Consider the following 16680-nt stretch of genomic DNA (forward strand, 5'->3'; position numbering starts at 1 on the left):
GGGAACAGTTATGCGCACTCGACGTCGTGGTATCAGCCGAAGCCTTCGTGACGTCAGCAACTGAGCGGCGCACGCCGGATTGGAACGTAAGCCTGCTCTTGTATTAAGGGGGCTAGTTCTGCTTCCGGCCGCGTACGCAACGTGCAGGTGTGCTAAGGGCGATGGGCCCAGACCCCTGTGTGCTTATGTTTAGACCGGCGTGCTGACCTCTCTGTTGTGCCTAGGTGGGGCTGCGACGTGTTGATCTTCCGAGGCCGGGCATGACCCAGTAAAGTGTGTCCGGCCAAATGGGATCGAGCGTGTTGGGTTATGTGGTGCACCCCTGCAGGGAAGTTAATCTATTCGAATAGCCGTGATCTTCGGTAATAGGACGACTTGGAGTTGTACCTTGACCTTATGACAACTAGAACCGGATACTTAATAAAACACACCCTTCCAAGTGCCAGATACAACCCGGTGATCGCTCTCTAACAGGGCCACGAGGAGAGGATCGCCGGGTAGGATTATGCTATGCGATGCTACTTGGAGGACTTCAGTCTACTCTCTTCTACATGCTGCAAGACGGAGGAGGCCAGAAGCGTAGTCCTCGACAGGATTAGCTATCCCCCTCTTATTCTGGCATTCTGCAGTTCAGTCCACCGATATGGCCTTTACACATATACCCATGCATATGTAGTGTAGCTCCTTGCTTGCGAGTACTTTGGATGAGTACTCACGGTTGCTTTTCTCCCTCTTTTCCCCCTTTCCATCCTACCTGGTTGTTGCAACCAGATGCTGGAGCCCAGGAGCCAGACGCCACCGTTGATGATGACTCCTACTACACTAGAGGTGCCTACTACTACGTGCAGCCCGCTGACGACGACCAGGAGTAGTTAGGAGGATCCCAGGCAGGAGGCCTGCGCCTCTTTCAATCTGTATCCCAGTTTGTGCTAGCCTTCTTAAGCCAAACTTGTTTAACTTATGTCTGTACTCAGATATTATTGCTTCCGCTGACTCGTCTATGATCGAGCACTTGTATTCGAGTCCTCGAGGCCCCTAGCTTGTATTATGATGCTTGTATGACTTATTTATGTTTTAGAGTTGTGTTGTGGTATCTTCCCGTGAGTCCCTGATCTTGATCGTACACGATTGCGTGCATGATTAGTGTATGATTGAATCGGGGGCGTCACATAATCCAATTCCACTAGCATCACATTCAAGCTCAAAAGTCTTATTAAAATCAGGAAGTTGGAGTAAAGGAGCATGTGTCAACTTATCTTTCAATACCGTGAAGGCTTCTTCCTGTGCGGTACCCCAAACAAAAGGCACATCTTTCTTTGTAAGCTCATTGAGAGGTGCAGCAATGGTGCTGAAATCTCTCACAAAACTCCTATACAATCCAGCAAGGCCAAGAAAACTCCTCACTTGTCAACTTCAATTCCATGTGGAATAACAACATAGCCAAGAAAAGATACTCCGTCGGTGCAAAAGGTGCACTTCCCAAGGTTACCAAACAAACGTGCATCACGTAGAGCAATAAAAACAACACGTAAATGTTCCAAATGTTCTTCCAAAGATCTGCTATAAATCAACATGTCATCAAAGTAAACTACCACAAATCGTCCAATGAAAGCACGTAAAACTTCATTCATTAATCTCATGAAAGTACTAGGTGCATTAGTTAACCCAAAAGGCATGACTAACCACTCATATAATCCAAACTTAGTTTTAAATGTTGTTTTCCATTCATCTCTCAATTTCATATGAATTTGATGGTATCCACTACGCAAATCAACTTTGGAGAATATTGTAGAGCCACTCAATTCATCAAGCATATCATCTAGCCTGGGAATAGGATGACGATGATGAATAGTAATATTATTAATGACTCTACAATCAACACACATACGTGACGTACCATCCTTTTTCGGCACTAGAATAGTAGGAATAGCACAAGGACTAAGGGATTCGCGTATATAAACTTTGTCGAGCAGCTCCTGTACTTGATGCATAATCTCCTTCGTCTCCTCTGGATTGATACAGTATGGTGCACGGTTGGGTAATGATGCACTGGGAATTAAGTCAATCTGATGCTCAATCCTCGAATGGGAGGTAATCCCGCTGGCACGTCTTGTGGAAAGATGTCAGTGAACTCCTGCAAAATGTTAGTGACAGCAGGAGGCAAAGAGGAAGGCACGCCCTCGAATGAAAATAATGCCTCTTTGCACACAAAAGCATAGCAAATAGATTTGCTGAAATCTAGCTCATTAACATCAGATTTAGTGGCAAGTAAACATGCACTTTTCAATTTAATTTCAGAAGCAACACTAGATGGTTTACTATTAGGCTTCATTTGTTGCTCAAATTCTTTGGCCACAAACTGATTTTCACTCTTATTTGTCTCATGTTTTGCTTTTTAGCTCTATTAATATCATCTTTCAAATGGACTCAGGAGTCATAGGAAGCAAAGTAATATTTTTATCCTTATGAACAAGAGTATACTGATTGTTTCTTCCATGGTGTACAGAATTTTTATCAAATTGCCATGGTCGACCAAGTAATAAGGAACATGCTTGCATAGGTACCACATCACAATCAACATAATCAGCATATGTAGAGATACTAAAATGCACACGAACAGTACGTGTTACCTTAACCTTGTCGCTGTTGTTGAACCATTGGATGTAGTAAGGATGTGGATGTGGTCTTGTGGTGAGAGAGAGCTTCTCCACCATCTCCATGCTAGCCAAGTTGTTGCAGCTCCCTCCGTCTATGATGACGCACACAGAACGTTCCTTCACAACTCCCTTTGTATGGAACAAATTGTGCCTCTGATTTTGCTCAGCTTGTGTGACCTGCACACTCAAAACACGTTGAGCAACTAAATATTCATACCTGTCAGCGTCTTCAGGAGCCATATATTGCGTCTCATGATCAGAATCAGCTCCTCCATGTTCTTCACGTGTAATAAGAGCCAAAGTCTCCCCATCATAATCACTAGCGGACTCATACCCACCATCCTCAGTAGCAATCATCACACACTGAGATTTGCATTCTCTCGCATAATGACCTCTTCCCTTACAACGACGACAAATAATATCACTTGTGTGCCCTGTGGATGCCATGGAAGAAGAACTCTGTGCAGGCCCGGCAGGTGCGCTCTTGGCAGATAATGGTGGTTGTGCCTGCTTTCTTGTATCACGGCTGGAGGTGGCACCTGATGGAGGTGCTGGTGCAGTTGAAGTAGAAGATGCACGCGGTGTCCATGATGAAGGTCGGCCTGCAGAAAAGTTAGTTCGCGCCAATGCATGTCGATCTTGCACTTCACGTTTAGCTTTACAAGCAAGATGGAATAAACGAGTGATATTAGTATACTCCTTATACTCTAGAATGGTCTGAATCTCTCTATTTAATCCACCCATAAAACGTGAAAGCATAGATTCATTCTCCTCAACAATACCACATCTAATCATGCCAGTTTGTAATTCCTGATAATATTCTTCTACAGAATTTTTGCCTTGTCTTAAACGCTGCAATTTTTGAAGCAATTCACGTTGATAATATGGTGGAACCCAACGAGTACGCATAGCAGTTTTCAAAGCAGCCCAAGTAGTTGGAATAGGATATAATCTACAATGTTCAAACCACCATACACATGCAAAACTAGTGAAAGCACAAACAACAGCAGCAACCCGTCTCTTCGCGGGATATTGTAAACATGTAAAACGTTGTTCAGTTTCTAACTCCCAAGTAAGATATATATCAGGAACATATCTACCCTCAAATGGTGGAATATTCAATTTCAGTTTAGGAAGATGGTCATGATCTCGTACCTAAGGGAAAGCCCTACCATTGTGATTATTTGCATGTGGACGAACTGGTGGTTGTGGTGCTGGTGGTTGCATGTAGTTCTGATTTTGATCAACCTCATCCTCATAATCTCCCGCATAATCATCCTCTGCATCAGCAGTAGGAGCCATAGAAGTGTCAACAGCAGCACCAACAGTTTGGCCAGGCTGAAGAAGGACACGGCTCGCTCGGCGGAGGGCTGTTTCACGATGTGGAGGTAGTAGTAGTAGTTGTTGTTGTTGTTGTTGTTGTTGCAGAGGTGTGGCAGGTGCAGCCGGTGGTGGAAGACGCGCAAGTAGTTCATTAAATCTGTTATCTAGCTTTGTTTCGAACGTCTTCTCAAAGCCAGTGATCTTCTCCATGGCCTCTTCAAAATTGTTCAGCGCATCTTGCACCTGTTCAGTCATCATTTGCTGAAACTTATCATGAAGCTCCTTGTTCGTTAAGTTCTCCCAGTCAATCTCGTCGGCTTGTGATCCTGGCATGATTAGCAGCAATAGAAACACACAAATATGATCCTACAGACTACTAACAAGTGGTGGTGGTGGGTGTCACAAATCCATCAAGCAAAACTCAAATCCTTACCAGTTCTTACCCAGCAGCAGGCGGTGATCGGCAATCGTTGTAGTCAAAACTCTCAAAGCTTGGATAGAGAGATTACCAGGGAGAGTCAAACGCACAACATAGATGTATGTGGAGCTGGGAAGGCTTATAATATGGTAGCAAAAAGGTCAGCAATAATCAATTTAGAGATGCAAAGCTGAATAAACGCTCAACGACGGTACTGTGCTGGTCCTAGGCTAGACCGTGCTAGAGACGCGAGCCTGGAACACTAACAAAATCACGGCGCGACACGTAATCAAGGGAGGAGCACACTCCGATTTTTTTCTCTTTTTTTGCACTTTTTTTGCTCTCTTTTTTGCTCCGCAACAATTTTTTTTCGAAAAAGTCTGCAAATGGTCTAAAAACTGCTTAGCCAGAATTTTCCAGACTTAGTTTTTTTGAAACTGGAACTATTTTTCTTGTACGGGTGGCACTGATGTTGGGAAGTCCGACTTGGTCACGACTCGGAGTAAGGCGTGATCTGGAAATTGAAATCAAACCAACAAATACTGGGCTCGGACTAGGACTGGTGGCGGAGATGAATCTGGTGGAGACTCGGACTTGTGGCGGATATATGTAGGGTGGTGGAACACGGACTGGTGGCGAATCACTGATGGAGGTGGACTCGGATTATCGTGATGGTGGTGAATATGTTGTATATGGCAGCGGTGATGACGATGGTGGTATATGGCAGTGGTGATGACGATGGTGGTTTATGGCAGCGGTGATCATGATGGTGGTATATGGCAGCGGTGATGATGATGATGTGGCGGCGACGTGACAACTTGTGAACAGAACTCGAATCTCTAAAGGACTAGACACTAAGACCAGCAACTTGACGCGATGATGCAACCGCAAATTCAACAATGCAAAATACTGAAAAGACTATGCAAAGGCTCAGACTGGTTCGGATAGGATGAACTAACCCTAACTTTTTTTTGGCTTTTTCGTGGACTATAGGTATGAAGAAAAGACTCGATCTAAACTATGAAAAACTGTAAAATCTCACCGAGCAACCTAGAAATTTGATACCACTTGATAGAGGCAAAGGTGTCTCATCTTTCGACGAGATGATGGATATCGCTTTGGTGGAAGTCGACTTTGACGATCCGACTACAAACGTGCGAGGACGTCGTGCCTTAGCAATCGCTAAACCAACTCCGAGAGGTTATTGACCACGCCGGAGCATGATCAACCTAACCATGAGGGTCTGTTTCCTGCGAGCAAACGAAGAACAAGCAAGAAACTGAGATTGCAATCTGGATATTGCGAATATAAGATGAAAGCTTTATTGATCAAGGTGGGGTTCTGTGACACCTTTGTCTGGTCGTTGAACACAAACGAAGTACGCGAAGTTGCAGCTATGGCGAACTTTTAATCTAAACAAAACCCAAAGTCTAAACGGTGCCCTAAGGGCTGTATATATGGAGGAAGAGGGGGGAATTCCGTGGCCCTTGGTGGAGGGCTCCGAAATCAACCCTATCTCTTGTTTCCCCACACATACGGACTCTAAAAATATCCTATACTTATGTATTTCGAAATTACATGGGCCTGGCCCAATAATAAGGTGACGCAGCACCTAGAATAGCCTCGGGACGAAATTTATGAAGTGGCATCTTGTATATTTCATCCAAGGCTTCATGCACCCATTATGGTGGCTTCAAAGTCCTGAAATCATCACTTGTAACTCCGTTCTTGTTCCCCTTGCGCATGCCATCATCTCCATTCTTGTTCTTGCTCCAATGTTCATCCTTCTCCAAGCTAGGCCCTTCATTTGTAAGCAAAACAAATGTATCCAATTTAGACAGCATCATATTCTCATGAACATTAGAATCATTACCAAGAAACCAAAGTACCTGATAATTTAATTGGCATGCGCGAGCTCTAGTAATTGGTCCAGTATATGTAGCAGTAGGGGCTTTGGGTGTAACAATGGTATTGATGTCCTCATCAGCACATCACTCCCCCATAATGGGATATTCCATTAATGTCTCACAAGAGCCAACTAAGATACAACCAAGATGCACTAAGGCTCAACGAATGACAAACAAGTACATGATGTGCAAACCAACATACACAAAGGCAATTCGGAGACACATCATATACAAACACATGCAAGGAACAAAATCAAAACATGCAAGGAGGCAAGTAACTTTCAATGTAAGCAATTTAAGTACAAGTTACCGCAAGGAGGCACACTGGATATAAGATATAGACTTGATGATTCAATTGACTTGGCTTGAGACAATAAGAGTGATGAAGTCCCCTTAATTCTTCATAATGTAGCCAAGTCTCCAATGCCCTCCAACAACACTTATTGATCAAGTTTGAGCTAGTTGGTCCCCAACCAAGTTGGCTCCTAAGAGGTTAGTCACAATAGGCTTGGCTACCCAAATAGATCTTATATTGACACCACTTTGAGTACCAACAACTTTGGCAAACACATTGCCAACCTTATCCTTCCCAAGAGAATAGATATCATCAATAATAGTTGGGTTGGATAAGTTACCACTAGTGCATGATGAAGCAAGGTGACCTTTCTCACGACATAGGTAGCAACGTCTACTCTTCACTTTCTTCTCACTTGATTTCTCATCTTGAGAAGCATTAGCTTGAGTTTTCTTGGGAAGAGGCCTTTCTTCAACTTGTGGTTGAGCATGAGATTGTACTTGTGGCCGCTTCCCTTGTTGCTTGTCACTAATGGCCTTCTTATTCAATGGGCAAGATCTAACATGATTCCCTTCAATTTTGCACTTGAAGCAAATGATCTTGGTAGAAATCTTGACTTGTTTTTGGCCCTTCTTCTTGTTGCTCTTGGACTTCTTCTTCTTATTGGAGTTGAATCCAAGTCCACCTTTGTCATTGGGGGATTTTTGCAAACTCAAGATATTGTTGAGTGTGGCCTTCCCTTCATGACACTTTTCCAAGTCTTTCTTCAAAGAAGTGACTTGGGCCTTGAGTTCTTTGATTTCCTCTACATGGTTAGTCTCAACACAAGCACCAGAGGAGGTATAAGCTTCATCGTTAGAGAAAAAAAGGCAAGGAAAGCAATTCATCACAAGATGTACCAATGTTATGCATGGATGAATCATGAGGACTAGCACAAGGCAATATAGCATTTTGACTAAAAGTAGTGCTAATATGGACATGAGGCTCACTATATGTTACCTTAGCAATCATAGCCTCATGAGCTATTTTTAGCACATTATGGGATACAAGAAGATCATCACGAGAGCTAGAAAGCTTTTCATGACTTTCTTCCAATTTCCCATACTTGCTAGATAGCAACTCAAGTTGAGCCCTTAGCTCAACATTCTCCTTTAAAATGGATGCTTCACAAGAAATAGAGTTAGTAGCACAAGCATCATCATTAACAACAAGAGGAGAAGGCAACTTGGAAAGCTCTTTTAAATAAGAAGTTTCAAGTTGAGCATGAGACTCGGTGAGTTTGATGAGCTCACCCTTGATGACCCTTGAGCCATTTTCGAGGTGCTCAAAATCCTCAAGGAGTCTAGCCTGAGCAACTTCAAGCTTAGCATTTTAATTTCAAAAACATTGGCCACCTCAAGAGCTCTATCATTAGATTCCTTCACTCTAGATAATTCTAGAGCAAAAGTCTCCTCAAGAGATTCCTTGGTGGTTTGTTCAAGTTCAAGAGCTTGAGAGAGGTCCACAATCTCATTAGCGTAATCACGCTCATGACCTTCCATTTTATCAATGGTGACCTCATGCTCCTCAAGATGAGATTCCAACTCATCAATATATTTCTTGCTCTCGATAGCAATCGACATGATTTCCATGAAGTTGGAACGAGCAATTTTATTCTTAAGAAGAGCTTTAAAAATCATTTCCCCCTTAATTTTTAAGGAGGCAACATCATCATTCTCTTCGTCATAATCGACATCATCATCACTCTGGCCATCATCAATATCATCACAAGATATATTGGGATTCAAAGTGGGAGATACCTTTGAAGCCTTGGCCATAAGGCAAAAAGCAATAGATGATGATGTAGGATCCCTTGAAGCACCATACAAGACCACATCTTGTTCCATGGAGTGTTGGGTTTCCTCTACATTGTTAGCACAACAACTCGAGGAAATACATGCATTTTTATCATGGCAATAAGATATAGCAAGCATATCATCATGAGATTTAGTCAAGCAATTTCTACATGATATGCAAGAACTATCAACAAGCATGTGAAACATTTGGAGTGCTCGAAGTGCTAAAGTCCAAAGATGAAGCATTGCAATAAGAAAGTGATGAAGGATTATCAACAATAAGCCCACTATCATCATTGCAATGAACACCACTACTCACCATGTCATTACCTTGTGGCAAACCACGTGTAGGTGAAGTAGAAGAAGTTGAGAACACAACACGGCCGGAGGTGGAGGGAGAACGATCATCCTTACAAATCTTGGACACACCATATTTATCTTGAAGCTTTGTCCACAACTCATGAGCATCCCGGAACGACATGAGTTAAAATATAACTACATTGCTCAAAGCGTCGAAAAGAACATTAGAAGCTTGAGCATTGAGATAAGAGTTTTTCTCATCCTCTAAAGATAATCTTTGGGGATCCTTTGGAGGATAAAAACCCATATCTACAACTCGCTCTAAATTTGGGTCCATGACCCTAAAGAGATTAAGCATGCGAATTAGCCAAGCATCAAAATTTGTGCCATCGAAACTAAGAGTGTCAGAGAAACCTAATCCCCTAGTTGACATCTTTACTCTCTAGGCGGTTAAGCCCAACAAAGAGAGACGAGGCTCTGATACCAATTGAAAGATCGTGGATGTCGCCTAGAGGGGGTGAATAGGCGTTTTAAAATAATTATGGTAGAGGCTTGAACAAATGCGGAATAAACCTAACGGTTAATTTGTCTAGAACAAAACCTACAACAACTAGGCTCACCTATGTGCACCAACAACTTATGCTAAGCAAGATAAGCAACTATGTGATCGCAAGATATATGACAAAGAACAATATGGCTATCACAAAGTAAAGTGCATAAGTAAAGGGCTCAGGTAAGAGATAACCGAGGCACTCGGAGACGATGATGTATCCCGAAGTTCACACCCTTGCGGATGCTAATCTCCGTTTGGAGCGGTGTGGAGGCACAATGCTCCCCAAGAAGCCACTAGGGCCACCGTAATCTCCTCACGCCCTCGCACAATGCAACATGCCGTGATTCCACTAAGGGACCCTTGAGGGCACTCATCGAACCCGTACAAATGGCAACCTTTGGGGGCGGTCACCTAACCCGTACACTTTGGCAACCCTTGGGGGAGGTCACCTTGGGGGCGGTAACCGATACCTGTCAAATTGCTCGGGGCGATCTCCACAACCTAATTGGAGACCCCGACACTTGCCTGGAGCTTTACACCACAATGATTGAGCTCCGAACAACACCAACCGTCTAGGGCGCCAAGGCACCCAAGAGGAACAAGCTCTAGGGTGTCCATACAACCAAGAGTAACAAGCTCAAGGGTACCAAGCACCCAAGAGTAATAAGCTTCTCAACTTGTAACTTCCACGTATCATGTGGAGAACTCAAACCGATGCACCAAATGCAATGGCAAGGGCACACGGAATGCCCAAGTCCTTCTCTCACAAATACCACCAAAGCAACTAATGCTAGGGAGGAAAATGAGAGGAAGAACGAAAGAAGAACACGAAGAACTCCAAGATCTAGGTCCAAGGGGTTCCCCTCACTTAGAGGAGAAAGTGATTGGTGGAAATGTGGATCTAGATCTCCTATCTCTTTTCCGTCAGGAACTAGAAAGAATCATTGGAGGGATTGAGAGTTAGCAAGCTCGAAGAAGGTCAACAATGGGGTAAGAACACGAGCTTAAGAGATGAGGTTCAATGGGGAAGAAGACCCCCCTTTATAGATGGGCAAAAATCCAACCGTTATGCTCACAGCCCACATAGAGCGGTACTACCCCTCCAAGGAGCGGTACTAGCACTAGGGCGGCAGTACCCCTTTGAAAAACAACAGCGAGGAGGAAAAAGTCCAGTAGAACCGCCGGAGCGGTACTACCGCTCATCCTCACAGTACTACCGCTAGGGATCGCGGTACTACCGCAAAGGGTAGCGGTACTACTGCTTGTGAGCGGTACTAAAAAAATACATCCGGGCCTGCCATCACAGGACTTGGGATGAGTTTTTGGTCCAGAGAGATACTACCGCTGTAGGAGCCGCGGTAGTACCGCTCTGGAGCAGTAGTAAAAAATTACATCCGCTCCAATTCTCGGTAGTACCGCTGCAGCCTTTTCAAAACACCAAAACTGCCACAACCTTTGCAAACGGACTCCGAATTCGATGAAACCAAGTTTGTTGGAAAGCAAGCGACAAGGGTTAACACAATATTAAAAGAAATATCTATAAGAAGCAAATTAGAAAAGGCCCATAAGAAAATGGTGAGAACCCTTCCTCGGATAAGACCGGTAAAACCTCCAACACCGTAAACATCATAGAAGACGCATGCGAACTCCGTTTTCGATGAACTCAAGATTGTCATCAAGATGACAATAAGCTCTAAGACGCACAAAGAGAACCAAACAAGAACCAAGAAACATGATGTAAGGATACAATGGTTTGAGCTCACTACTAATGATACAATCAAGCTACCAACTTGAGAGCCCCCCTTGATAGTACGGCAAATGATCCTATAACCCGGTCTCCCAACTACCACCACGAGACGGGTAAAATAGAAAACCTATCAAGGGCAAACCTTTGCCTTGAACATGGTCCACTTGAGCTAGATGATGACGATCTTGACTCCCTCAAGTTGGACCACCTTTCTTGATTGCGTTGGCTCGATGAGGACTACTCTTCGACACATCTTCACAAGTCCATTGGAACCACAATGGATGGAAAGATTCAAGCACTTGATCTCTTTGTGATGCTCCACTTGAACTTGCACACGGCAATCTTGATGACGATCACCACTTGATGTCATCCTTTCCATGGGTTGTATGATATCTTCCTCTTGACGCAAGCCCATGGACACGTACCTAACCCCACATAGAACTCTCACATAGACCATGGATTAGTACACAAAGTGCAATGGACAATGCTTACCATACCATGGGCTCACTTGATCCATCTCGGTACATCTTCTACGCTTTGTGAGTTGATCAACTTGATTCACTCTTGACTTAGTCTTGATCAACCTTGAATCTTTCCAACTCTCTTCATTTCGATGATGTCTTGAAGGTAAACATGAATGATCACACAATCTTCTTCTTCAAGACATGCTTGCAATAAGCTCAACACTCACATGACCAATCTTTGGATAATTCCTTAATAGCACCTTGGTCAACTCATAAACTCCTTGAAACCAACACATGGACTTCAAGAAAAGCCTATGGACAAATCCTTCAAATATAACTCAAGACAACCATTAGTCCATAGATATTGTCATCAATTATCAAAACTAAACATGGGGGCACCACATTTTCTTTCAATGATGGTAGCAACTATACGGACTGGGTCCGGAACTTGAGGATCATCCTCATAGCTACCAAGAAAGCATATGTCCTTGAAGCACCGCTAGGTGAAGCACCTATCCCAGCGAACCAAGACATTATGAACTCCTGGCTGTCGCGTGTTGATGATTACTCCCTGTTTCAGTGCGGCATGCTTTACAACTTAGAACCGGGGCTCCAAAAGTGTTTTGAGCAGCACGGAGTGTTGACGCTCAAAAGTGGCACAATGGTAAAAGTTTCTTTAAGCTATGTCAAGATTAATTCAAACTTATGATTGGAGGTCACCATGGGATGGATCGTTTTGAGAAGATCAAGATGGATATGAAAATGGTCTAAAACGGAGCTCGGATGCAAAAGTTATGACAAGTTCAGATATGCTCATGTTGACACCAGATTAAAGAATTGCTGGAAGCCCAATTAAGATGTCCTCATATGGAAAAATGATCAACACGAATTGTCTTCGTCTCATCGAAACGGTCGATTTTGTTATAAAAGTTGTCTTAATCCAAGGTCGTATGCAAAAGTTACAACCAGTACAAGATGTTGTTATACTAGATGGCCGGACACTTCGGGAAAAACCATCCGAGTTTTCATTTTCTGTGTGGATGGCCGGACACTCCGGGTATTTTCGTCCGGGTTTTGATTTTTGCTGCTGCAGACTTCGTAAAACAACCGAAAACCCCCTCAAGATGGCCTCAGATCAAAAAACGTTCAACATAAAAGTTGTTCGTCTCATCGAAACGGTTAAGATTGCTTTTGGGCTCGTTTCCATCCGAGATAGTTTACTCCCCCAAACATGGCCCGCAAGGTGCAGCCAGATTTTACCGAACAGTTTTGGAAAGTTCGGACAAAACAAATCCGAATTGGACTAGGGTTTTGGACATGTATCGAACCTTGTCCTTGCACGGGAAGTCCAGCCTCCTCTTATATACTTAAGGGGTGACGGCCAATTGAAAAACAACACACAATCGCAAACGCATCTACAACTTTTTCATCTACGTTTTGTTCCTCCCTCGTTCTTTCCCCCTCGTTCTTCGTTGTTCTTCGTGTTGGAGAGCTGCGAATACCGAGGCTCTAGGGGCGGCTTGACCGACCTAGGGCAGCCCATAGCCGCCGCACTCCCCGACGGGGTCCCTCCCAGGAGTGTAGGGTTTTGGGTCTTCAAAAGCTCTCGCCGGTCGACTTGTGAATCGCGCTTCCGGTGAGACTCCTTCGACGTGAGCTGCGGTGTACCACCCCCGACGTCGAGGGTACACGTGACGTGTTCGTGTGCGAACACACTTTTTGGCGACTCTGCTGGGGAAAAAGATAAATCATCATCATCATCCATCATGTCTGGCAACGACAAGATGCCCAAACCCTCGGAAATCGACGCCGATAACATAATCAAGCCCAATTTTGAGGAGTTATCGGAGGAACATCGCCAAGCTTATGAGGAGTACAAGAAGACACGTGAAGAGAAGGAGATGCAGGAGTTCCTTGCTAAATTCAAAAAGGATCGTCAAGGCAATGTCACTCCGGTTGGAGAAATCAAGTTTCCTCCTCTTCATGATGAACAGGTTAAACCCTCTGTAAGTAATACCTTCTCTCCTGAGGTATGGGCTGAAATTGATAGTCGCATTACTAATAGCAATAATCTTTTATACCAAATTTTCTTGGAAAATAGTAATGCTAAAAATAGTGTGCCTCAATCATCTAGCGGTAATGTTGGTGTGCCTGTTACCGCAGAAATCCCTAGTCCAACTTTACCTATTTCATCGGCGCCCCCCGTGCCGATGAATTTTTATCCTAGCTCCACAAATCAAATTGTTGCTGCACCCATTAATCCTATCATGAGTATGCCAAGTTCGGTGGTGACGCCGAACCAAACCCTACCTACAAGAGCAAACACTATTAGATCACTGCCGAATTACAATTCGGCATGCATGCCACAATTCACACCTGCAACTACTAACCCTACTCCTCCTATGCTACCGCAACAAGCTTCATCGTCCACCATGGATGATGGTCTAGCTAATCTTAGAGGGGAGATGGCTAAGATGCTCCGAGAGAATTTTGGAGTTGAGTTGCCAAGGAACCATATTTATCAAAAGCCATATCCAGAATACTTTGATGCAATTCAATGCCCTCCGGGATATAAAATTCCAGATTTTGTTAAGTTTAATGGAGAGGGCACAAAAACCACCTGGGAGCATGTTAGCCAGTACTTGGCACAATTAGGTGAGGCAAGTTCACGAGATGAGTGGAGAGTACGTTATTTTCCTTTATCTTTAACTGGTACTGCTTTCTCGTGGTTTTCTGCGTTACCACCTGGTTCAATTACTACATGGTTTCACTTGGAACAAAAGTTTCATGATCACTTCTACAGTGGTGACAATGAGCTTAAACCATCCCATCTTACATCGGTTAAGAAAAAGTATGATGAATCGGTCTCCGATTATGTCAAAAGATTTAGGGATACAAAAAACCGGTGCTATAGTTTAGTGATAACCGAGAGAGATTTGGCTGATCTTGTGCTTAGTGGTTTGAGAACTCACATTAGAGAAAGGCTAGAAGGATACGAGTTTTTAAATATCAACCAAGTCTTGCAAAGGGCTTTGGCTCAAGAAAGCCGAAGCAAAGATCTTAAAGAGGTGCATAGATATAAAACTGATCGTCCTAAAATGAATATGGTTGAGTATGATAGTGACCACTCGGACGATGAGGGTGATATTTATGCTGCTGAATTTGTTTGGCCATCTAAGGCCAAACCATTTACTTGCAATGATTTAAAGCCGATTCATAAGAATCGTGATGAAGAGATGAAATTTACTTTCAACATCTCTAAGTGTGATAGAATATTTGATGCTTTGTTGCAAGCCAAGATTATTAGAATATCTCATACTTTACCGCCGTTCGAAGAGCTGAAACGGCGTGCTTATTGAAAGTATCATAATTCTTTTTCTCATGCTACTAATGATTGTAATGTTTTTCGACGACAGATACAATCGGGCATTAGTGACGGACGATTGAATTTTTCTGAAATGCAAGTTGATAAGCAGCCTTTCCCAATGAACACCATGGATTTGGAGGGGAAGAAGATGTTAATTCGGCCCAACATAGCCGAATCAGCTAATAAAAATAATATTGTCATTGGTGAGCCCAGGAAAATGAGGAGAGCAACAAGGTCTTGGGGAGACAAGTTGTGCTTGACAAGCAACCCGGTGGCAAGGAGGTAATCAAGATCACCATCAAAAATCCTACACTCTAGGGGCAATCACAAATGCAAGAGAACACTCACGTCAAATTTGTTAAGCCCAAGAGTCCAGAGGTTGGCAAGTGGAAGACTAATGAAGCTAAAGTGCAGCGCAAGAGAATCAAGCCAACTTTTGATATGCTGTTGTCCAAGTATGCCAATCAAGCGGCCGGTTCTAGCTCTAACCGGTCATCAAATTTGAAGCGCTCAAGATCACCTCCGAGGGAAGAATCTCATCATCACGCAAGGCCATATGGGTCATGGGCACCAGGACCATGGATGGCGCCGCCCCCCTATGCGCCATACTACATGGGAGGCTTCAATGGAGGATGGGGACAACCCCCAATGGCCCCTTATGCTTTTCATCCGGGTTGGGCAGAACCAAGGAGGCCCGTTCATGAGAGGCTTTCTTATCCCACACGAGGCTGTTTGAACAATGGTGTCAATCGGCCAATGCAAGATAATCAAAAAAGGGTCAACCGGCAAGTGTGGCGTGCCAAGTCACCAAGTGCTGAAATTTCAGAGCCTAGCAAGCAAAAGGAGAAGAATGCTAGTGGTGAAACTATTATGATAGGCACTAAAGAATTAATAATCAAAGAGCCGATTATTGTTGATAATCCGGCTGATTCTAATAAAGATGTGGTTGCGGTCCAGCAAGGCCCCATGGCTAATGATCATGAAGCTAGCATAAGCAAGGCCAAGTCGAGGGATCCAAAGTATACTCAGCCTAAGTGGTGTCCTTCCGGTCTGACCAAGGCGCAAAAAAGGAGATTGCAGCGCATGAGGAGTCATGAGAAGGAGGAACAAGAAGCAGAAAAGCTAAGGGATAAATTATTCAATGAAAGCCGTCCCATGGTACCCCCAAAACAAGTGTGGAGGCCAAAGCAAAAGGAAAACATTGCAACTTCTGCATTGATCATAGCAACACCTACACCACCAACGGAGGACGATGCGGCTGCTATTACATCGTCCACTTTGCCTACTACTTCCTCTTCCCTTGAAGATATTTTGGAGTCAGTGGACATGCTTGCGGAAGGAGATGAAATGCTTGATTATGAGTCTACACCAGTTCATGAAGGTATGGATATTAATATGGTGTATTACTTACCCGCTGAATTTTGTGCTATAGATGAAGAAGGGGAAGTAGCTCAGCTAGATTTTGGTCCTAAAAATGCTATATTCGAGAAGCCAAAAGAACCAGTGACGCACTTGAAGCCATTGTTCCTTAAAGGTCATATTAATGGATCGCGGTTGCTAGAATGCTTGTCGATGGTGGTGCTGTGGTGAATCTTATGCCATATTCGGTCTTCAAAAAATTGGGGCTGCATGATGAAGAGTTAATAAAGACCAACATGGTGCTTAATGGATTTGAAGGCAAAGAGAAAACTGAAGCCAAAGGTGTGATGTATGTGGAGCTTACGGTGGGAAGCAAAACTTTGGCTACCGCATTCTTTGTCGCCGAGGTGCAAGGTAACTACAATGTGATATTAGGCCGCGATTGGGTTCATGCG

The sequence above is a fragment of the Triticum dicoccoides genome, chromosome 4B (assembly GCF_002162155.2).
Source record: "Triticum dicoccoides isolate Atlit2015 ecotype Zavitan chromosome 4B, WEW_v2.0, whole genome shotgun sequence".
Lineage (NCBI taxonomy): Eukaryota > Viridiplantae > Streptophyta > Magnoliopsida > Poales > Poaceae > Triticum > Triticum dicoccoides.